At 38.0% G+C, this 24,978-nt stretch overlaps 1 pseudogene; it reads right to left on the bottom strand.

The window, feature by feature from the left end:
- Positions 1-11,115: 11,115 nt before the first annotated feature.
- LOC119523711 lies at positions 11,116-18,372 on the bottom strand (annotated as a pseudogene).
- Positions 18,373-24,978: the final 6,606 nt, after the last annotated feature.

The following is a 24,978-nucleotide window of genomic DNA, read 5'->3' as shown; positions in this document are numbered from 1 at the left end:
AGTTTCACAGAATCTTAGGGAACTTCCTGGGGCTGTGGGCTCCCACAGCCAAGAATATATATTTTAACAATTACAGTATTTAGCAAGTATTATATATGGTTTTGATGCAGTTGGATGAGGGACGGTAGACACCTTTTAAGGCAGTTTCCCTTTCTTCCTAAATTGCAAAGAGTCTTTAATCATTAGTAGATATTGAATTTCATCAAATACTTTATTTATGAAGATGATCATCTGATTTTTCTCCTTTGTTTAGTTAATGTGATGAATTGCATAGATTTTTTAAAAGTAAACTTCGCTGAGGTATAGTTTACAGATATTAAAATAACCCATTTTACATATATAGTTTGATCATCATCACAATCAAGATAAAGCATTCTATTAACCCCAAAATCTCCCATGTACTTCTTTTCAGTCAATATCTGCCCCTACTTCCACACATAAAGCACACACTGATCTACCTTCTATCACCATAGATTGAATTGCCTTGTATAGAATTTTATGTAAATGAAATCATGCAATTTTTTTGCATACCTTTTGGGTATCTTCTTGCATTTATAATGATTTTGTGATTCATGTGTGTATCAGTAGTTCCTTGTTATTGCTGAGTAGTATTCCATTGTATGGATATGCCACAATATATGTTTATCCATTCATCTGTTGATGGCCATTTGGGTTGTTTCCAGTTTGGAGTTATGAATAAAGCTTATACGAACATACAATCTTGATATATATTTCTTATTCTCCTGTAAGTGGAATTGCTGGGTCATAGGCAAGTGTATTTTAAATTTTATAAGAAACTGCTAAACTTTTTCCAAAGTGATTGTACTACTTTATGTTCTCACCTGCAGTGTATGAGAGTTCCATCTGCTCTGCGTTCTCACTAACCCTTGGGGTTGTTAGTCCTTTTCAATTACAGTTACACCAATGGATGTGAAGAGTATCTCACTGTGGTCTTCATCTGCATTTACCTAATGACTAAATGTTTACTTTCTTTTCATGTTTTTATCTGCCACTTGTATATCCTTTGGTTAAATGTCTCTTCATATGTTTGGCCCATTTAAAAAATTGGATTATTTGTCTTCTCATTATTGAGTTATGAGTGTTTTTAATATATTCTGGATTCAGGTCTTTAATTAGATATGTGTTTTGCTAATACTTTTCTCCCAGTCTGTTGTTTGCCTTTTCATTTTCTTGACAGTGTTTTCAAAGAACAGAAGTTTTGAATTTTGACATCCAATTTATCAATTTTTCTTTTTAAGATACACGCTTTTTATGTTCTTCCCAAGAAATCTTTGCCTACCTGAATATCAGGTACATTTTTCCTGTGTTTCCTTACAGAAGAGTTATAATTTCAGCATTGATATTTAGTTCTGTGGACCATTTCTAATTAATATTTGTATATAGTGTGAGGTAAGAGTTGAGGTTGTTTTTTATTCATATATATATATACATATATGTATGCATGTATATATACCGTTTTTCCAGCACCATTTGCTGAAAGGACAATTCTTTCCCTATTTGATTACCTTGTCCTCCTTTTTTTCCTAGCTTTTTATTTTGAAATGCATTCAAACTTACAGGATTTTTACAAAAATACAAATGCCATGCTTCCTGTTTCTTAGTATGTCTTGGAACTTTTTGTTAAAATCTGGACATTTTTATATTTTAATGTGTTATCACTGAAATTTAGACTCTGTGGCATCTGTTCCTTAAGCTTCTATCTAGCTAGTGTTATGACTGAGTTTTCCCTGAATGCCAGGAGCTAACCAAAACAAGAGAGAGAAGGACAAAAAGAAAACATCTTTCCCAGTCTTTGCAGATTGAACTGTGCAAGTTCTCCCCTTCAGGGCTCATCCATACAATGGGTTGTATGAGAATAGCTCCAAGCCAAAGCATAAAGGCCCACCTGATTCTTTCTGGGCATGTGTGTGTGATCCTAGGAATTCTCCATTTACATGATTACAAAGGTCCCCTCTTTCCTTGTAAACAGTTTCTTCCCCATCCAGGCACTACCCTGTGTATTGTACTGCCAGCAATCCTTTGTGCCAGGCAGCTCGACTTGACTGTTCTCCCACAAGTGTTCTGTAGGAGAGATCTGTGAGTGGCCTACACACAGGGCAAGATCTGGGAGAGCGTGTCCCCCAGGCCGACACCAGACTGCCTGGGCTGGTGGAAGCCACCAGCTCTCTCTGGAACCAGGACCAGGGATCCACACTGGGGGAGCCGGTTCAAGTCCATGCTGAGAAGGTGAAGGGTTGGGAAGTGGCCAGAAAGTGCTACCACTTTTAAGGAGCCTTTTTTTTTTAAATTTGATGCTCACCCTGTTACTGCAATCCTTTAACTGTTTTCTGGAGCCCAGAGAAAGATGTTTCTGCCAGTTCTTGCTGGTTGTTCAAAGCTTCTGTAGGGGGACAGAGCCCTGGAGCATCTCACTCTATAGTCTTGATCAGAATGGAGCCTCTTCTTGTCCTCTTTAAAAAAATCAATTAGCCATATTTGTATGGGTTTATTTCTGTGCTTTCTGTTCTGTTGCATCAGTAGGTGTTTTCCCAGCTGGCAAGACAAATGCCTTCCAGATGGGTTGACTTAGCAACAGCAATTTATTGGCTCAGGGTTCAGAAACTAGAAGGCTTGCTTCCTCCAGGGTCAGTATCTTCTTGCTGGCCAGCAATCTTGGGAGTTCCTTGGTTTTTCCATCAAGTGGCAATGCACAAAGCAGCATCTTCTTTCTCTTCTAGGTTCTGTAGACTTTAAGCTTCTGGCTGCTCCCTACTGGTTCCTTTTTTCCTTCTGTGTGAATTTCATTCTATTTATAAGGTCTCCAGTAATCCAGATTAAAGCCCAACCTGATATAATTAGGCCACTCCTTAACTGAAGTAGTATCTTCAAAAGGTCTTATTTACAGTGGGTTCACACCCACAGGACCAGGGGTTCGAACTTGAACATGCCTTTTGTAGGGAACATGATTCAGTCCTCAACAGTAGGGATGCCTATCTTCATGCCAATAACACATTGTCCCGATTACTGAAGCTTTACTGTAAGGCTGGAAATTGGTAGTGTAAATCCTCCAACTTTATTCTTCTCTTTCGAAACTTTTTTGGCTGTTCTAGATCCTTTACATTTCCAGATAAATTTTAGAATCAGCTTGTCAGTTTCTACAAGGCAACTTAGTAAGATTTTGATTGAAATTTCATAGAACCTTTTGATACATTTGGGGAGAATTCTCTTAAGAATGTCGAGTCTTCCAATCCATGAACATGATACATACACACATATATACATCTACATGCATGCTGATATATACGCCTTTTTACATTTCTCACAGCAATGTTTTACAGTTTTCAGAATAGTGATCTTGAACATATTTTGTTAACTTTATCCCTAAGTATTTTATGTTTTCATTGCTATCGTAAATGGTATTTGAAATTTCTGTTTCCAATTCTACATTGCAAATATATAGAAATACAATTCATTTTTGTCTTTTGACTTTGTATTCTGTGACATTGTTAAACTTATGTGTTCTTGTAGCTTTTTGTTAATTCTTTAGGATATTTTTTACAAACACAGTATCAGTCAGGGTGCTCCAGAGAAACTGAACCAACAGGATATGTGTATATATTTATTTATGTTTATATTTATCTATTATAAGGCATTGACTCAAATGTTTGTGGGAGCAGGCAAGTCCAAATTCTGTAGGGGAAGCTGGAGGCTGTAAATTCCGGTAAGTGTAATGTCCAAGTCTTAAGTTCAAATTCCTTAGGCTGGAAACTCAGGAAGGAGCGGAGGGGGTAGTCCTAAAGCATAATTCCTTCTGATCCCTATAACCTTCAGTTCTTGCTCTTAAGACCTCTAATTTGTTGGCTAAGGCCCACCCACAATGTTAAATATAGTATCCTTAATTTAAAGTCAGTCGATTGTAGGATGCCAATTCCATCTATGAAATATCTCTGCCACAAGGCCAGTGTTTGGCCAAATAACTGGATGCCAAAACCTAGCCAAATTGCTATGTAAAATTAACTATCACAGTCCTCTTGTCAACTTGGCATTCACACACAACTCCTTAAGCTATACTTAATCTCCAAATAAATACATTAATAAAGTCATAATTTCTGCTTAACATGATATAACTATCCTCATACAACCAAAAATGATTAATCCTCTCCAGAAGAGGATGCAAGCCCTTGAGTGATGTTCATTCTTTGCCTTAAGATCCTGTAACTTAAATACTATGAAGTAAATCTAATACAGCTTATGTTATATGATAAGGGAATAAAAGAGGGAAGAAAATAAACATGTACATTAATCACAAAATAGGGGAGAAATACTCATAAAAATAGGGGAGAAATACTCATAAATTTCTTTGTTTCTGCAAGTGGTCACTTGGTCATCCTGATATTTATAATTGCCCCTTCCATATTCCCTTTGCCCTTGGCAAGCACCTCAGCTGGTTGTGGTTCTTTGCCTGGTGGGGTGACCCAAACCTTAATTCTTGAAGGTTCAGGGCCATTAGTATTCCTGCATAATTGGGTTGCTGTAGTTTCCCATTGACTTTAATCACAGGACATGATAGTACTAAGAGACATCTTAAAGGATCTCCTGTATTCCAGACATACTCTTCTTCCTTACCTCCATTATATAACAGCAGACTAATTTCCTCTTGGTATTCGGGATCAGTCACCCCAGCCAATACAATAATTCCCTTCTTTGCCTATTGATTCGGAGGCATGAGGAGCCCAAAGTGGCTAGGTGGCAGTCTTAACTTCCAGTTCAATGGAATTATTGTTGTGTCTCCTGGTGGAAGCACTCCTCCCTTTGGAACTAAGACCTCTAGACCTGCAGAGCATAAGATTGTAGGGACAGGGAGCAAAAATGCTGCTAGTGGATCACTAGGAGTGATAGTGAGTGGTGCCACTCCTGTTTCCACCCCTTGATTCCTGGACCCATGAATCCTGGCTATGGGAGAAACAGCACCATAGAGTGGATGCTGATTCAGAGCATAAACAGCCTCCTGGAGAACACTGCCCCAGCCCTGCAAGGTATTGCCACCAGTTGGTGCCATAATTGAGTCTTCAACAGGCCATTCTACCATTCTATCAACCCAGCTGCCTCTGGATGATGCGGAACATGGTAAGAGAAGAGAATTCCATGAGCATGTGCCCATTCCCTCAGTTCATTTGCTGTGAAGTGGGTTCCTTGGTCAGAAGCAATACTGTGTGGAATACCATGACAGTGGATAAGGCATCTGCAAGTTTATGGATGGTAGTTTTGGAAGAAGCATTGCATACAGGATTGGAAAATCCATATCCAAAGTAAATGTCTATTCCAGTAAGAGCAAAATACTGCCCCTTCTATGATAGAAGTAGTCTAATGTAATCAACCTTCCGTTCAGCTTGGGAATGGTGCCATATTGGAGACTCAGTGTTTGTCTCTGCTGCAGGCACATTGGGCACATAGCAGTGGCTATAGCCAGGTCGGCCTTGTGAATGAAGTCCATGCTGCTGAGCCCATGCATAACCTCCATCCCTGCCACCATAGCCAGTTTGTTCATGAGCACACTGGGCAATGATTGGAGTGGCTGGAGAAAGAACCTGGCTGGTATCCATAGAACAGGTCATCCTATCCATTTGAATATTAAAATGCTCATCTGCTGAGGGCACTCTTTGGTGAGCCTTCACATGGGACACAAATATCTTCGTGTTTTTCAGCTACTCAGAAAGGTCTATCCACATACCTCTCCCCCAGACCTCTTTGTCACCAATTTTCCAAATATGTTCCTTCCATGTCCCTGATCATCCACTCAAACTATTGGCCATAGCCCATGAATTGGTATACAATCTCACGTCTGGCCATTTCTCATTCTGAGCAAAATAAACAACCAGGTGTACTGCTCAAAATTCTGCCCACTGGGAAGCTTTTCCTCTACCATTATCCTTTAGGAATGTAGTGCTGTAGCTGTCCACTTTTGGGTCCACTTTTCATGGTTCTCATATCATAGAGAACCATCTGTAAACCTGGCCTGAGTTTTCCCTTTCTCAGTCAATTGATTATAAGAAACTCCCCAAGAGGCCATAGGTGCAAGCCAGAAGAAAGAAAGTAATTTGGCAGGAGCCATCAGCATTGGGCCACTTCCTCAAATAACTTACTTGTGCTTTCTTGGACTACTAGTGCCCTTTCTTATATATACCACTTCCATATGATGAAGGAATGCTGCTGTGCACATCTATCCATATGGCTAGGTGGGTTAGATAACACCCAGTTTATTGTGGGCAGCTCAGTTGGCATGGTAACTTGGTGGCCCATGGCTAAGTGCTCAGTTCTACGAAGACACAGAAGCAAGCCAGTAACTATTTCTCAAAAGAAAAGTGATTATCTGCAGAAAATGGCAGACCTTTTCTCCAAAATTCTAAGGGTCTGAGTTATCCTTTATTTATAGGGCCTGCCAAAGCCTCCAAACAGCATCTCTATTTTACACTAAAACTCCAAGTACCATTGGCTCTTCTGGATGATGTGGCCCAAATAGCACAGCAGCATGTATAACATCCTGGACCTGTTGCAGGGCCTTCTCTTGTTCTGAACCCCACTCAAAACTAGCAGCTTTTTGGATCATTCATAAATGGGCCAGGGTAGCACACTCAAATGAGGAATATGTTGTCTCCAAATCTTTTTTTTATTAGCAGTTTTATTGAGATATATTCACACAATATATAATCCATCCAAGGTGTACAATTAATGGTGTTTAGTTTAATCACAGAGTTGTGCATTCATCACCACAATCAATTTTAGAACATTTTCATTACTCCAAAAAGAAAACCCCCATACCCCTTAGCAGTCACCTCTTCATCCCCCTTTCCTTCTCCAGCCCTACATATCCACTAATCTAATTCTGTCTCTATAGATTTATTTATATTTATAGAATACTAAAATATTTCTGTTAACTGTAGTCCATAGTTTGTATTAGGTGTATTTTTCCCGTACACCAACCTATTATTACCACCTTGTACTAGTGACATATATTTGTTCTAGTTTATGAAAGAACATTCTTATATTTGTACTGTTCACCACATACATCATCCACCACAAGGTTCACTATGATATACAGTCCCATGTTTTATCCTCTAGCTTTCCTTCTAGTGACATACATGACCCTAAACTACCCCTTTTATCCACATTCACATGCATAATTCAGTGCTGTTAATTATATTCATAATGTGTTCTACCATCATCTCTATCCATTTCCAAACATTTGCAATCAACCCAAATAGAAATTCTGTACAGATTAAGCATCAGTTCCCCATTCTCCCCATTCTCTATACTCATTTTATCTCTTGGTAACCTATATTCTAGATTTTAACTTTATGAGTTTACTTATAATACTTAGTTCATATTAGTGACATCATATAATATTTGTCCTTTGTGTCTAACATTTCACTCAACATAACATCCTCAAGGTTCATCTATGATGTCACATGCATCAGGATTTCGTTCCTTCTTACTGCTGAAAAATATTCCATCATATGTATATACCACATTGTGTTTATCCATTGATGGACACGTGGTTGGTTCCATCTTTTGGTAATCATGAATAATGCCACTATGAACACCAGTGTGCAAGTGTCTGTTTGCATCTCTGTTTCCAGTTCTTCTGAGTCTATGCCTAGTAGTGGGATTGCCAGATCATATGGCATTTCTATATTTAGCTTCCTGGGGAACTGCCAAACCATCAACCACAGTGACTGTATCATTTTACATTCCCAACAGCAATAAATAAGTGCTCCTATTTCTTCACATCTTCTCCAACACTTGTAGTTTTCTGTTCTTTTAATAGCGGACATTCTAGTGGGTCTGAAATGATGTCTCACTGTGGTTTTGATTTGCATTTCCCTAATAACTGGTGATGTTGAATATTTTTTCATGTGCTTTTTTAGCCATTTGTATTTCCTCTTCGAAAAAGTGTCTAGTCAAATCTTTTGCCCATTTTTAATTGGGTTGGTTGTCTTTTTATTGTTGAGTTGTAGGGTTTCTTTATAAATTCTGGATATTAAACCCTTATTGGATATGTGGTTTCCAAATATTTGGTCCCATTATGTAGGCTGCCTTTTTAGTGTCTTGACGATCTTTTGAAGCACAAAAGTATTTAATTTTGAAGAGGTCCTATTTATCTATTTTTCTTTCTTTACTTGTGCTTTCAATGTAAAGTCTAAGAGACCACCTCCAGCCACAACATCTTGAAAACACTTCCTTACAATTTCTTCTAGGGGTTTTATGGTCCTGGCTCTTGTATTTAGGTCTTTGATCCATTTTGAGTTAATTTTTTGTATATGTGTGAGATAGGGGTCCTCTTTCTTTCTTTTGGATATGGCTATCCAGCTCTCCCAGCACTACTAGTTGAAAAGAATGTTCTGTTCCAGTTGAGTGGATTTGGCAGCCTTGTAAAAAATCAATTGACCAAGATGTTCAGGTCTATTTCTGAACTCTGAATTTGGTTCCATTGATCAATATATCTTTCTTTATGCCAGTACCATGCTGTTTTGACCACTGTAGCTTTGTAATATAATTTAAAGTCAGGAAGTGTGAGTCTGCCAACTTCAGTCTTCTTTCTTAAGGTGTTTTTGGCTATTCAGGGCCTCCTACTGTTTCAAATAAATTTGATAATTAGCATTTTCATTTCTGCAAAGCAGGGTCTTGGAATTTTGATTGGGATTGGATAGACTCGATATCTTAACAATATTTAGTCTTTTAGTTAAAGAACGTGGAATGTCCTTCCATTTATTTAGGTCTTCTTTGATTTCTTTTAGTGATGTTTTGTAGTTTTCTGTGTACAAGTGCTTTACATCCTTAGTTAAACTTATTCCTAAATATTTGATTCCTTTAGTTGCTATTGTAAAGGGATTTTTTTTTTCTTGATTTCTTCCCCTGACTGCTCATTGTTAATGTATAGAAACACTACTGATTTTTACATGCTGATCTTGCATTCTGCCACTTTGCTGAACTCTTTTATTAACTGTAGTGGCTTAGTTATAGATTTTTCGGGACTTTCTAAATATAGGCTCTTGTCATCTGCAAATAGTGAAGATTTTACTTCTTCCTTTCCGATTTGGATGTGTTTTATTATTTTTCTTGCCTAATTGCTCTAGCTAGAACTTCTAGCACAGTGTTGAATAACAGTGGTGACAGTGGGCATCCTTGTCTTGTTCCAGATCTCAGAGGGAAAACTTTCAGGCTTTCATCATTGAGTATGATGTTAGCTGTGGGTTTTCCACATATGCCATTTATCATGTTGAGGAAGCTTCCTTCTATTCCTATTTTTCTAAGTGTTTTTATCAAGAAAGGATGCTGGATTTTGTCAAATGCCTTTTCTGCGTGTCTTGAGATGATCATGTGGTTTTTCCATTTCAATTTGTTAATGTAGTATATTACTTTAATTGATTTTCTTGTGTTGAACAACCCTTGCATGCCTGGGAAAGAACCCACTTGATCATGGTGTATAATTCTTTTGATGTGTTGTTGGATTCAATTTGCAAGTATTTTATTGAGGATTTTTGCATCCATATTCATTAGAGAAATTGGTCTGGAATTTTCTTTTCTTGTATCTTTATATGGCTTTGGTATTAGGATAATGTTGGCTTAATAGAATGAGTTAGGTAGTGTTCCCTTCTCTTCAATTTTTTGGAAGAGTTTGAGTGGTATTGGTATTCATTCTTCTTGGAATGATTGGTAGAATTCACCTGTGAAGCCATGTGGTCCTGGGCTCTTCTTTTTGGGAAACTTTTTGATGACTGATCAAACTCTTTACTTGTAATTGGTGTATTGAGGTCTTATATTTGTTTTAGAATCACCGTAGGTTATTTGTGTGTTTCTATTCACAAATAGAATTTCATCTAAATTGTCTAATTTTGTCTGCCCATTCTGGTCTTTCTTGGATGCTGTACAGTGATTCCCCGGCTTCTGGAGACCCAGAACCATTGTTTCAGACATTTTCTGCCTGTCCACAAGCTGCTTTTGGAAGAAAAGAGAATCTTGCAGCTCTGTACTCTGCCATCTTCCCTGGAAGTTCCTCTGTACCTCTTTTTGGTTGCAGGAGGGACCAGATACATCAGCTTATCCTTTACCTTAGAAGGTGTATCTTCACATGTAACACACTACTGGATGTCTAGAACTCTTTTTCCACCAGTAGATGAAACAATTTTATTTTACAGTTGTTGTGCTGGTTTGAATCTATTATGTACCCCAGAAAAACCATGTTCTTCTAATCCAATTTTATGAAAGCAGATCTATTGTGGGTAGGATCTTTTGATTAGGTTGTTTCCATGGAGATGTGACCCACCCATTCTGGGTGGGACCTTTTGATTAGATTATTTACATGAAGGTGTGGCCCCACCCATTCAAGGTGGGTCTTAATTAGTTTTCTGGAATCCTTAAGAGAGCACAGGGAGAGAGAAAGAGAGCTTAAAGCAGACACAGACCCAGACACTTGGAGATGCAGCCAGAAAGACGTTTGGAGATGCTAAGCTAAGAGATGAGGCCCAGAGTTTGCCCCAGAGAAGCTGAGAACCAACAGATGCTTAAGGAGAAAGCCATTGGAATCAGAAGCTGAAAGCAACACAACCCAGCAGCAAAGGAGCAGGAGACACCAACCACATGCCTTCCCAGCTGACAAAGGTGTTCTGGATCCCATTGGCCTATCTTAAGTGAAGGTATCCTCTTGTTGATGCCTTAGTTTGGAAACTTTTATGGACTTAGAACTGTAAGTTTGTAACCTAAAAATTCCCCTTTATAAGAGTCAATGCATATCTGGTATATTGCATTCCAGCAGCCTTATCAAACCTAAATAGTTGTCTTTAAAACCACAAATACACTATGTTCTTCATATAAAACAGTAGAATAGATATCCTACACTTTTTAGAAAATGATTATATAGACCTCTCAAAGCCAAAAGCATTCCATCATATGGTTTCAGTTAGGTTTCTTGGAAAAAACTCACATCTGGACTGATTCCTAAAATGTAACATTCCACCATTTTGCATCTTTTGGTTCTGAGTTTGGATTATCATCATTCAGGTATGTATTCCTGCATTGTTACATATTTGATAATAAACATATAGACTGGGTCATCACTTAATGTTCCATTGGCTTATTGGCCTTTTCTGTGGGTCCATCAGAAGGTTACACAGGTCTTTCTTCAAGACTTTCTGGGAATGGAGACAGACTCTCACATCATAGATTGTAAATTCCAAGTCTTTACCAACAAGTCTAAAGGAGACATTTTTGTAGTTATGTCCCGCTCCTTAGGAAGTGTCTCTCTTAAAGCATGTAGACCATGTTTAACCAGTTCATTCAAATAGCACTCCATAAGCTCAGACATTTGTCTCTCTATGATTGAGAACAAACTCTAATGGACATAGCCCTACAGTCAAAATAGTTAAGTGATTGACACGTTTTGAAAATATGAGGACCCATATCATCATAACCAGTAATGAGCAGCCCCATACTATATGGTCTCTGACCATATTATTGTGTTGGTATCTGAGTCATGCTTCCAATTAGAGATACAAGATGAGATACAGGAAGAAGTTTGTCAAATACAAATCTGGAATCCAATCATTCCTGGTGCATGAAAGTGCATAACAGTCTAGCATTAGCAGTAAGACCCACAACTGAGATACCAATATGGTTGCCAATTTATGGAGCATTTTAAAAATGGGCTGCAAGCTTTGTGCCTACTTCAATACAAACAATACCATATATGGGATTTCAATTTCAGACCAACTGTGGCTGAACCTAGTCTGATGGTTTCCATTGCATGTTCAACTTAATATTTGATATTGACTATGCAATGGAATAAAGAAGATCTGGATTCCCCTTTATTCAAAGGATTATGGATATGTAAACTGTCTCAAATCTAGGAGCTGATAGAGGGGCCATGATTCTCTCCTGAGGGCTCCAAACAGTGACATCATTGTCAACTGGTTGTGAAACATGGTTCCAGCATGGACTTGGCTGCTGATTTATATAAATTTCATCAAGGTGTAAGGTCTATGAATTTCTGTTAGTTTCATTTCCCATCCTCTGATATGCAAATGTCTTTCCAATAAGTCTAGAGTGCTTGTTAACTTCTTGCTCACCAGGTGCAATCAGCATAATTTCATCAGTGTATGGGACCAATGTGATGTCTTGTGGAAGGGAAAGGCAATCAAAGTCCCTGTGGACTAAATTATGATATAGGGCTGGAGAGTTGATGTGCCCCTGAGGTAGGATAATGAAAGTGTATTGCTGGCCTTGCCCACTGAACAGTTTCCAGTGATCTTTACTAACAGGTATTGAGAAAAAAAGCATTTTCCAGATCAATACCTGCATACCAGGTACCAGGTTTGTTAACTTGCTCAATGATAGCACATCTGGAATAGCAGCTGCAGTTAGAGTCACCACTTGGTTAAGTTTATGATAAGCCACTGTCATCCTCCAAGATTTGTTTTCTGCATAGGCCAAATCAAACAGTTGAAGTGGGAAATGGTGGGACTCACCACCTCTGGATTCTTCAAGTCTTTAGTGGTGGCAGTAATCTTTGCAGTTCCTCCAGGAATGCAGTGCTGCTTGTGGTTTACTATTTTCCTAGATGAGGCAGTTTAGTAGGTAGGACTATGTCTTACTTTTCATGTTATATCCTCCAGTCTTGTTTGGATTTTTTTAATCTTATAATTATATTACATTCATATAAATCAAATAAAATTAAACTCCCAAGATATAATTTACAAACTCCTTTCAAATGTGTGTCTCAGAAATACTAACCTATCGCCTTCCTAATATTTGAAAGTTCTTTTTTTAAAAAAGAAAGGTAAGATTGTATGATCTCACCGATATGAAATAATTAGAATAAGCAAATTCATAGAGTAAAAAAGTAGAATATAGTTTACCAGGGGCCAGGATTGCAGTAGGGAATAGGGGGTTAATGTTTACATTGTAGAGTTTCTATTTGGGGTAATGGAAAAGTTTCGGTAATGGATGATGGTGATGGTAGCAAAATATTGTGAGCATAATTAACAGCATTGAGTTATATCTTTGAATGTGGTTAAAAGGGGAAATTTTAGGTTGTATATATGTTACTAGAATAAATTTTTTTTTAAAAAAAATGGGACTGTACAACACAAACAGGGAACCCTAATGTAAACCATGGCCTATAGTTAATAGTACGATTATAATAATATTCTTTCATCAATTGTAATAAATGTACCACACTAATGCAAGGTGTTAATAATGGGGGGAGGGATATATAGGAACTCCATTTTCTGCATGATTTTTCTATAAATTTACAACTTCTCTAATAATAATAATGATGATAATAATAATAATATAAAAGGTAGGAAAGGGAATAATAGCCTCTCCATTTTTGTACCACATTAGAGAAGCATCCAGAGCTGAACACTGTATTCAGTTTTACATGGGTGAAATCCACAACAAAGTCGAGAGCTATGGAAAGCCACTCAGAATTCCACGACAACAATATCTATACCAGGGTTGCAAATTGCACCCTTAATGCTGAGCAGCCTCTCCATGGCATTGCTGTGGTCATGGTGATGGTTGGAGCTGGTTTGTTCAGACACATCACCCCTATAAAGAAAGCCTGATTTAAAATCGTCTGATGATGGATTACTGATCAAATTTACATAAACAGTACAGTGCTTAGAAATACTTCATTACCCCTTGGCATTTATTTTGTTAGGCCATTTTCATTTTGTTTGAATTTTGTTCCATTGAAGTAATGTAAAAATGTTAGCAGTTCATAGTCGCAGTAAAAGCAACCTTTTACTTGCTGGTTACAAAAGTAATAACAGTGTATCAGAAAAATGCAAAGAAAGAGTATAAAAATCCAACTATTAGGCACATTTTGCTTGATATCCACCCACTCATTTTAATCTAATAATATATTTTTTCATACTTTACATTTGTTTGCATTTATATTTGCTTATAGTCTGTGCCAGTTTGAATGTATTATGTCCCCCAAACACCATTATCTTTGATGTAATCTTGTGTGGGCAGATGTTATTAGTTTTGATTAGATTTCTTTGAGTGTTTCTTTGGAGATGTACCCCACCCAACTGTAGGTGATAACTCTGATGAGATAATTTCCATGGAGGCGTGGCCCCACCCATTTAGGGTGGGCCTTGATCAGTCAAGCCATCCAGACACCATTGGCCATCCTCCAGTGAAGGTACCCAATTGCTGATATGTTACCTTGGACACTTTATGGCCTTAAGACTGTAACTGTGTAACCAAATAAACCCCCTTTGACAAAAGCCAGTCTGTTTCTGGTGTTTTGCATTCTGGCAGCATTAGCAAACTAGAACATAGTCTATCACAAATACTTTTCCCATAGCATTAAATCTTCTTATATACCATGTTTTTTGGCTATTTAATGTGGTTACTCTATAGTTTATTGAAGCAATTTCCTATTATTAGACCTTATATAATAACAAATTTTAGTTTTATAAATTATGCTATTCAATACATGAAAATTATTTGTTCATCTTGCATTAGTTTTAAAGGATTAATTCCTATAAGAATGTCTATAGGTTCAAGGGATATCAGTGATTCAAATTACCCTCTAGAAAAGTTATAACAATTAACTGTCCTACAAACCCTATAAATTCTGATTTCCTTGCTACATTATCAGTGTAATTATCACTTTTTCACATCTTTATCAGTTTGGTAAGTGGAAATGGTATCTTGGTTTAATTTGCATTTGATTACCAGTGGGGATGAAGGTTTTTTTTTTTATGTTTAGTAGTCACAGTCTCCCAAACACATGGCATTATGATAGATACTCTTTGAATAACTCAAAAAGTGCATGTTGATGAACTGACTGTACTCTTGTGATTGCCTTTTTTTAACTTACTGGGCATAAAAACTAAAAGTGTACTCTTATTGTTACAAATATTTCTATCTCAGAATGTTGCTTCTTTTTTCCTGTTCTGATAAGGGTGTCCTAGATTAAAAGCAAAAACAAAAACAAAAACATTATCTCTTTTAGTAGGAGTTGTAAAGGCCATGGGCACAGTTTTATGGAAGATTAATGTGTGATCATGATGATCTTAAGTTCACTTAGTTCTGTCTTCCAAAACATTCCCAAAGACACCCATTTTTACCTCTTTTTTATACACAAATTGTAGAAATTGAGATTGGATTATCTAGCAAGGGTGCATGATTTTTTGTTAGATGCAGTATATATTTTTTATCACGTTAATTTTTTATCCTTTCTATTTTAGAATATAACATTAAATTTTTTAAAATAATTCAATTTTATTGAGATATATTCACATACCTTGCAGTCATACAAAGCATACATTCAATTGTTCACAGTATCATTATATAGTTGTGCATTCATCATCAAAATTAATTTTTGAACATTTTCATTACCACACACACAAAAATAATAAGAATAAAAGCTAAAATGAAAAAGAACACTTAAAGTAAAAAAAGAACACTGGGGGCCTTTTTTTTGCCCCCATTTTTCTACTCATCCATCCATACACTGGACAAAGGGGAGTGTGATCCACATGGCTTTCCCAATCACATTGTCACCCCTTATAAGCTACATCTTTATATAATCGTCTTCAAGATTCAAGGGTTCTGGGTTGTAGTTTGATAGTTTCAGGTATTTACTGCTAGCTATTCCAATTCATTAGAACCTAAAAAGGGTTGTCTATACTGTGCTTAAGAGTGCTTAAGAACCTCTCGGCTCTTTTTGGAATCTCTCTGCCACTGAAGCTTATTTCATTTCCTTTCACATCCCCCTTTTGGTCAAGAAGATGTTCTCCATCCCATGATGCCGGGTCTAGATTCCTCCCTGGGAATCATATTCCACGTTGCCAGGGAGATTTACTCCCCTGGGTGTCAGATCCCATATGGGGGAAGGGCAGTGATTTCACCTGCCAAGTTGGCTTAGCTAGAGAGAGAGGGCCACACCTGAGCAACAAAGAGGCATTCGGGAGGAGGCTCTTAGGCACAATTATAAGGAGGCCTAGCCTCTCCTTTGCAGCAACAGTCTTCCCAAGGGCAAGTCCCGTGGGAGAGGGCTCAGCCCATCAAACCACCAGTGCCCTATGTCTGTGAGCACATCAGCAACCATCGAGGCGGGGAAGCCCAACACCCCAGATGCAATATATTTTTGTCTCCTGGGAATCTTCTCTTTTACTTGATAACATTTAGCTTACCCACTTCCCTCAAGCAAATGTAATAAACAATAAATAATTTACATACAACTTCACAAAAAATGTTCTTAGATAACCCATAACATATATAACATACATAACTACTGAAATTAGAGATCCTACATAAAATTTGCCTGAATCATTGCATTTTATGACTAGTGACTGCCAAATCTTCAAGAATGTGAGGTCAAAAAGAGGCTGCTAATTGGTATCCATTGTTTGTTAATAGACTGTAAATTGTGATTGATCCACAATGATTGGGAAAGGATTATTTTGGTTAATTGAGTAGTATGTAAGAATTGAAGAATTGCTCTACACCTCACATGGGTCATCAATTTTCAAAATTTTAAAATTCAGAAAAATGTACTTAACACCAAACTTAAAATAATTTTCATTTCTAATTTAGGAGACATTAGGATTAAGAAGTTCCTTAATAATGTATAAAGAATTAACTTTCATTGCATAGCATTCTAGAAGTATTCAATGTTTTAGTGTGCCAGTTTAGATATATTATGTCCCCCCAAATGCCATGTTCTTTGATGCAATCTTGTGGGGGCAGATGTATTAGTGTTGATTAGCTTGGAACCTATTGATTGAGTGTTTCCATGGAGATGTGACTCAATCAACTGTGGGTGAGAACTTTGATTAGATAATTTCCATGGAAGTGTTACCCCACTCATTCAGGGTGGGTCTTAATTAAATCACTGGAGTCTTATAAAAGAGTTCACAGACAGAAGGAGCAGAGCAGCTGAGAGTGAAATTTTGGAGAGCAGCTAAAAGACACATTTTGGAGATGGCCATTGAAAGCAGACTTTTGCTGATGCTTTGGAGATGCTAGCCCAGTGTTTGCTCTGGAGAAGCTAAGAGAAGACAAAATGCTCTGAGAGCAACATTTTGAAGAATGCACAGGATCTGAGAGAGGAGCTGGAACACAACCCAGGATCAGCAGATGCCAGCCACGTGCCTTCCCAGCTAAACAGGTTTTCTAGACACCATTGGCCTTCCTTCGGTGAAGGTATACTCGTGTTGGTGCCTTAGTTGGGACATTTTCATGGCCTTCAGACTGTAAATTTGTAACTTAATAAATCCCCTTTATAAAAGCCAATCCATTTCTGGCATTTTGCATAATGGAAGCATTAGCAAACCAGAATATTTAGTAATCCTTCCATTGAAATCAGCTTTGTGTAATTTGTCTCAGAGAGGAAGAAAGGGGAGGGGATTTCTTTTTCATAGTTAGGATACTAGAAAGTCAGAAGTTCACTGTGTATCATTTTTGTTCACCTTATTTCACACAAATTTTGAAATTAAGGATATATCATTTTTTACAGTTTAATTGTATTTCTGTTGGAAGTTTAATTGCACTTCTAATGGGTCTTACTAATTTTAAGCTAACATCTCATTTAGAAAGTTGATCTAGTGAACAAATATTCAAGAAACATAATCTTGTATTACTTATTCTAACCTGATACAATCCTGATCATCTGTTACTTAAACTGTGGTATTTTCTCACCTAATTTACACACATACTAGTCAATAATTTGTGTTAATTTTGAGGAAGGAAATTGAAGTACTTTAAATCAGTTGCTGAAGTTTTCTTATGGAGTTTTAATTTTTACTTATGGGTTTTTATTCCTGTTCTCTTTTTAAAAAAATTCTAGTTGTTTTTTGATCTGGAGTTTATTTTTTATAAAAGCCATGAGGAATTACATAGTTTCAGAGTCAAATAAATCTATAAGACTCATGAGGAACAACAACAGCCCTCCCACCACCTCTGTTTTCTCCCCTCCCTCTGCATTTCCCACTTCCCAGAGGCAGCCACCTTCAGGTGTTTTTCTTGTATTTGCCTCCATATTTATAAATAAAATCCTTACACTGCTGCTCCTTGATTTTTTGGTGTTAGAAGTTGTTCTCCACAATCCTACACAAACACACTTCCCATCCCCTCTTCTCCCAATATAATCTTATCAAAATCTCAACTGGAAGAGTATTCAGTGTTCACATTATTATGGCAATGCAACAAAAGCTGGTCACAGCTAAGCCATGAGGTATACTATGACTACTTTTTCTTTACTGCATAACTTTTGGTTTCCCCTGGAATAAATACTTCTGTTTCTCTTGTTTGCTTAGTTTTTGATTTACCTACTGCGGGACACTGATTACGTGCTTCAACTTGGCGGGCCTGGGCTGGGGGACCTGATCAGCCCCTGGGGAGGGTGGTGGGCACGGGCGACAGCGCCCTCCGCAGCCCCCCGGGCCTGGGAAAGTGAGGCCGGAGGCAGGCCCCATTTCCTCACCCAAAATAACACTGTTAGGGGAGGCTTGCCGGAGGGAACCGCCTTTTCCCCACCCCCTTATCTTGCCCGGACACTCCCCGTTGCCAGTGCAACTCCCATTACCACCAGTGCGCATACATTGTTGCCAGACACCGTTACCGGAGCAACTCTCGCCCCTTTTCAATCAACCTCCGCGCCCTCTCAGAACCAATCCAAGCCTTTAACCTCTACAGCTACCCCGCCCTCTAAACGCCCAATATAAGCTTGTACTCTCCCCTAATAAACTCTCTCTCTTGGCTTCTTCACCCTAAAAGAACCGTGTCCCGCCTGTTCCTTTCTCGCCGCCCTCCATACTTTGCACGCCTACGCCGGGGACCGGGCCCAGTCCCCCGCCTCGCCCTCGCCTCCGGGAAAGAGCCCCCGCCGCCGGTACCCTCCAAGCAATCCTGAGAGCCTAGGATTTGGCAACCGGCCGCCACCTCCCCCCCCCCAGATGAGTCAACTGCGACCGCAACCTACAATTAGATCGCCCCCAAACACTTCTCCATCCCCCCTTTCAATAAGTTTGAATAAACTAGATATTCTATCAGTTTCATCTTTTTTTTCAGAGAATTCTCTCCCAAGTCTTCTGACCTGCTTATACATAGTCAGGTTGCTCTCCCAGCCTGCTGAATGCTGGCAACCTGTGATTTCCCTTCACTATCATCCTGGAGATTCCTTTTTGCCTTCTTCTTGACTCAGATCCCCTATGGTCTTTTCTTTTACCTTCCTCTTTCTTGATTTACTCTCTTTTTTTGGTGAGCACATCATTCAGTAGTTTCCTAAGGAAGAGGGCATGGGAGGTAAAATTCATAGGATTACATGTATCTTTATTTTGCCTTCATACTTAATTCATAGTATGATTGGATATAGAAGTCTCAGTTGCAAATTATTTTTCCTTCAAGTTTTGATAGCATGGTTTCATTGTTTTAACTTCCAGCATTTCTGTTGAAAAATAAAATGCCATAATGATTCATGATCCTTTACATGAAAGCTGTGTCTTTATTTTCTTATCCCACCTCCCCAGTTCTCGCTGGGAAGACCTTTTCTTTGTCCCAGATGATTGATTTAAAACTTTACTTTGAGGTGAGGCTATTTTCATCCTTTGTGATGAGCACTCACTGGGCCCTTTCAAACTGGAAATTATGTCTTTCAACTTTGGGAAATGTTCTGGAATTATTTGGTTGATGATGTCTTCCCCTCTGTTTTATCCTGCCCTGTGTTTTCAGAACTTATGTTATGCAGATTTAGAGCTTCTGAATTAACCCTTTACTTAACTTTTCTATTTTCAGTCAATTATACATTTTGTTATATTCTGAGAGATTTTCTCAACTTTATCTTCAAGTCCTTCTATTGAATTTTTATTTCATTACCACCAGCTCTTCAATTCTTTGTGTATTCTGAATGCTTTTTCTCATACCATCCTGTTCTTATTTCATGAATATGTCTTATCTCCCAGAGGATATACATAATCCCTTCCTTAAAAAGTTTTCTTTCTGCAAAGTCTGTCTCCTGCTTTTTATGTTTGCTTGGTGTGTTCACTTTCTTTCATATTTGTGGTGACCCTTGAATGCTTGCATACATTATAAAGCTTTATATTCTTGAGCAGGGTTTTTCAACTGCTAGAAACACTATAGAGTGATTTGGCTGATCTGTTTCATTAGGAAGTCACCAATGCCAATATGTTTTTTTTCCCTCTTGTATTGATCAGATTCCCAAGAGATGACCCTTTCAATTTCATGCCAGCATCTGGGAAGCTGACTAGGAAAACAAAGCTGGCTGTCTCAACATTCAGTATGTAAAATTTTCTTCTTTTGCCCTGTTTTCATCTATTATCAACTGTGCCTGGTGTTCCCCAGTCCAGAGACTTGTCTTTCTCACTCACTGCAGTGAACAAACCTTCAGTCTTCTGCTGAGGTAGGATCAGTCTTCTGACCACTTGGGTTGGATTGGGACTTAACTTCTTAAACAGATTTTCAGTGAAATCTCTTGTTTTCAGCCTTATCTTAACCTTTATTTTTGCAAGTGCCACCAATTCCTGACCCTTAGGAAGTTCTATGGTGCAAACTGGGTTGTTTCTTGGCTTTCCTGCAGCTGGCTTAGAATTCAACAGAGTTGGGTCTCTTAAGGCAGTTACCATTTATCCATATGTTTTCCAGCTTCCAAAATTTTTTGCTGTTGCCTTCTCTCCTTTTTGTCCTTGTGGCTTTTTGGCAGATGCAAATATATGTGCTCAGTTGGCCGTTAATCAAACAGTGCTCTCCTTTTAACTTACATTGATTATAATATTCATGTAATTTTCTGATACATTTATTTCCTCTCATTTCTCCCACTACCCCTCTCTTCTATTTAGCTGTATGTTCATATGTTAAACCTCATTCGTGACACATATATAAGGTTCTGAATGACAGTGGCAGATTTCAGTGCAACTGTAGGATGAGAGCATATGTGCATGAGTGGGCACACACACACACACACACACACACACAGATTAGATTAAACTCCTAGTTTATGCAAGCAAGAACACAAAATATTCTTGGGAACAAGGTGGTCAAACAGAACAGTGGCAGGTTCAGTGCATCTTGGTGAAGCTGCCCTTCACGCCAACCCCTACCCCAGCATTCTTTGGAAGCTGCCAATGACACTGAACATGCAAAGCTGTTTTTTGTTTGTGTTTTTGTTTTTTTGTTTGTTTGGGATCTGAGAAGCTCATTTCTTAACTAAGCCACTGTAACAATGAGGAAGAACTTACATAGATAATGTATACACTTAGAAGGAAATATTTAGAGATATCCTGAAACATAAGAGGCAAGCCAGAATGGGTAGATGGGTGAGTGATTCTTGAGCTAAATTCAGCCTCAGCAAGGCGCCATGCTCATTGAAAGGAAAAAACAGAGCAAGTGCCCAGGTGTTCCTGGACATTCTTTCTATCTGTCTCCACGGTGTCCTGGAAAGCCTGCTTCCTGTGGTTTGTCCACAGTCTTTAATAAGATACTCTTATTCTGCAGTGGTTTGAGCCTATGTGTGGTCAAAAGACCATCTAGCATCAAATTTTAAAACAATATCCCAAATGTTTGACTTAGCATTGATGGGCTATGACAATACTGATGTTCAAATGATTCTTGTTGTAGAAGCCATTTATTACTTTTGAAGCCATTATTATTATTTTACCATCACACTTTTTTAGTTCTAAGCAGTCATTGACCCAAGTAAGAAATGCAGGCTCTTGCAATTTTAAAGAGTTTGCTCTCTCATTTTGCATACCATCATGTGGTGTTTCCCCCAGTAATACTTTACTTTTTGGTTTTGTGTAATGGTTTTATGTGATGGAGCACAGTGGAACTCTGTGTGGTATGGACTGACTTAATTATAAATACTTCAGAAAGTGTAATAAGGTGGGTGCCCCAAGGACCACAGTGTTTGGTGTGAGTTTCTTTGCAGAGAAACCATCTTTAGCATCTAAATGGCAAACATCCCTGAGTTCAAAAAGACCAATAATTAGAAGGAAAGTGAGAGTGTGTCACCAAAGTATAAATAGCTAAATGCTTCATTTTCATCCACAAAAAGAGAATAAAATAAGTGTGACCAAAAGGAGTAAGCTGAATATTCTCAATTTTTTTTAATTGTCACTCCAAATTGCTATTTAAACAAAGAGGTTTTTTTTTTCCTTCGGAGTGATAAACCTGGAAAATTTTGCCCCAGCAGAGCTTGATGAGCAGTAGCCATTGTGAAAGCAGTCACCAAAGAGGATCTTGCCCGGGAACCAAGGGAGACTGAATTCACATGCCCTGAATTCTGGTCCTTGCCCTAAAATTCTCTTTAGCAAGCTTAAGTGACCTGAATGTTTGGTCAAAGTTAAACAATCAACCGTGTTATGAGATCTTGAGGTATTTAGTCCTTTTTTCAAATTAGACTTTTCTCATTTTAACTCTTAGCTCAGATGCAATAAGTTTGGTGTAATTCTGTGCTCTCATATTAATAAACTAGCAAAGTTTATTCCCACCTTGTTGCTTCCTATAGGGTGGCCATTACTAAGCTAAATATTTCTTTCTTTAGCAGCCAGTATAATATAAGACTCTGATCCAGAAATGTTAAGAAAATACCCTCAAATCCTTGTTTTTCAGATGTATTAAAGAGAAGAAACCCAGACTCAAATTTTAAGATGACATTTTTGAACAAATTGCTCAAACTACATTTCCCACTAATGGGGATTTTTGCAGCCTCTTATGTCTATTATGTGGCTTATGTGACCTCTGGTCAAAGTGACCATTCAGGCTTATGTGCAATCTCTTGTAGAAGTGTCCTTTTTTCCACTTTTCAATGACTAAATCTACTTTTAGCCCAAAGTTCATCATATTTTAATTAGTTCCAAGACCAAACACCGAATTTAAGAAAATTTTAATCTGTTACATACCTATCACAGTTGATGGTGTGCTTTTCCAAAATTGTGTATAACATTAAGAAAAAGACTTCAATGAAGGGGCAAAACTAAAGTGTTCTTTAATCTGAATCTTGAGGTCATTTGTTGGAAGATTTATGGTTAAAAAAAATCCCTCTGCAGGAATTGACAATCAATTTGCCCTCTGCTCTACTATGTGCATGCTTAAGTTATGGTAACATCTTTGGACTCCCTTCAATATTAAAAGGACCCAGTTTTGTTGGTTTCTTTTTTTTAAGATCCTATTTTTTTTTATCATCATTTTATTGAGATATATTCACATACCACGCAGTCATACAAAACAAATTGTACTTTCGATTGTTTACAGTACCATTACATAGTTGTACATTCATCACCTAAATCAATCCCTGACACCTTCATTAGCACACACACAAAAATAACAAGAATAATAATTAGAGTGAAAAAGAGCAATTGAAGTAAAAAAGAACACTGGGTACCTTTGTCTGTTTGTTTCCTTCCCCTACTTTTCTACACATCCATCCATAAACTAGACAAAGTGGAGTTTGGTCCTTATGGCATTCCCAATCCCATTGTCACCCCTCATAAGCTACATTTTTATGCAACTGTCTTCGAGATTCATGGGTTCTGGGTTGTAGTTTAATAGTTTCAGGTATAAGATCCTATTTTTAAAACAATCTCAGCCAAGATATGTATCTTCTTTTGGAAAAAAAAAAACTTTAAAGAAGATTAAACATAAATAAGAATGCATCAAATTGATACAGCTGTATATTTCTAAATTGGAATGATGTATTCGCACCCATTTGTGAAGAAAAGAAAATATATATTATACATGTGTATATATGTAATTGAATAGCAGAAAGGGCTGATTTGACTATTTGGACTCTGAACATTCCTAGTCTGAGCTCTTAAGAACTAAACCAAAAAAAAAAAAAAAATGGATTTGAGATTAACGAATTTTGTAAAGAACTAGCATTGAGAATTCAATTCTGCAGACATTTATTGATGCCTGCCACATACAAGGACTGTGCCAGAGGCATTAAATTTGCTTTAAAACACAAAATCTCAGTGACTAAGCATTTAAATTACAGACCAATGTAGTCATCAAATGTTGACAGGATGGTGGGGTAACCAAGGTTTTATCCAGTCTATAGCTCCATGAGACAGACTGGGAGAATTCTTATCAAATCCAGCTAGTGTTGAAGATGGCAGAGTGAATTAGAGTAAGTTATGTGCAGTGGGGTGTTAGAATCTTTTAGTACAGGCTCACAAGAACCAATGGTTAGCATTTCTTCCCAATTCTATGTTCAGTGACATCGCAGCTTGAAATTGGCCGTGGTGGGCGTATTTATACCACAGCCAAAAAACAAATCAGGAGTTTTTTTGTTTGTTTGTTTTGCTTGGTTTGGTTTGGAGATCCAGTTGCTAAACATTTGCCAGCATACAACTGGTTTTGTGAGCCGGTATTACAAACAGTTTCTCAGTGACTCAACACAATAAACTTTTATTTCTTACTCACAGCACAGCGTAATGTCAGCTGACGGGGAGTCTGCTCCAGGTAACAACTCGGGGATCCAACCGCTTTCATTGTGGGGCTCCACTATCTTCACCTGGCTTCATAGTCACCCGGGGCTGTCGGCTTGCAGACAGGGTGGGTGGAGAACACATAGAGAAGTCCCACCACCTTTTAAATGCCTTAATCCAAAAGTGACACATTGCTTCTGCACACTTCTAGTAACAAGGACTAATCAAAAGGCCTCAACCAGATGCTTGAAAGACAACAAATGTGTGACAGCAAAGGGAAGCAGAGGAAGTAACACCTCAAACGTAAGGAAAGGCTCAGCTCAGCAAAATTTTTTTTCTGTATTCAGGAAGACCTGAGCAGATTTGGGTACTAATGGGATGTAAAGTTGACCATTTTATTGTTTAAAATAAGTCACAAGGTCAGCCCAGATTCAAGGGTGTGGGTGCGGCAGGGTCAGGGGAGACTCCACCTGTTGATGGGAAGATCAGGAAAATCACATTGCAAAGGGGTATGGACACG

This window comes from Choloepus didactylus, chromosome X (genome assembly GCF_015220235.1).
Source record: "Choloepus didactylus isolate mChoDid1 chromosome X, mChoDid1.pri, whole genome shotgun sequence".
Lineage (NCBI taxonomy): Eukaryota > Metazoa > Chordata > Mammalia > Pilosa > Megalonychidae > Choloepus > Choloepus didactylus.
The sequence above is the reverse complement of the archived record's forward strand: the minus strand, read 5'-3'. Positions and strand labels throughout refer to the sequence as shown.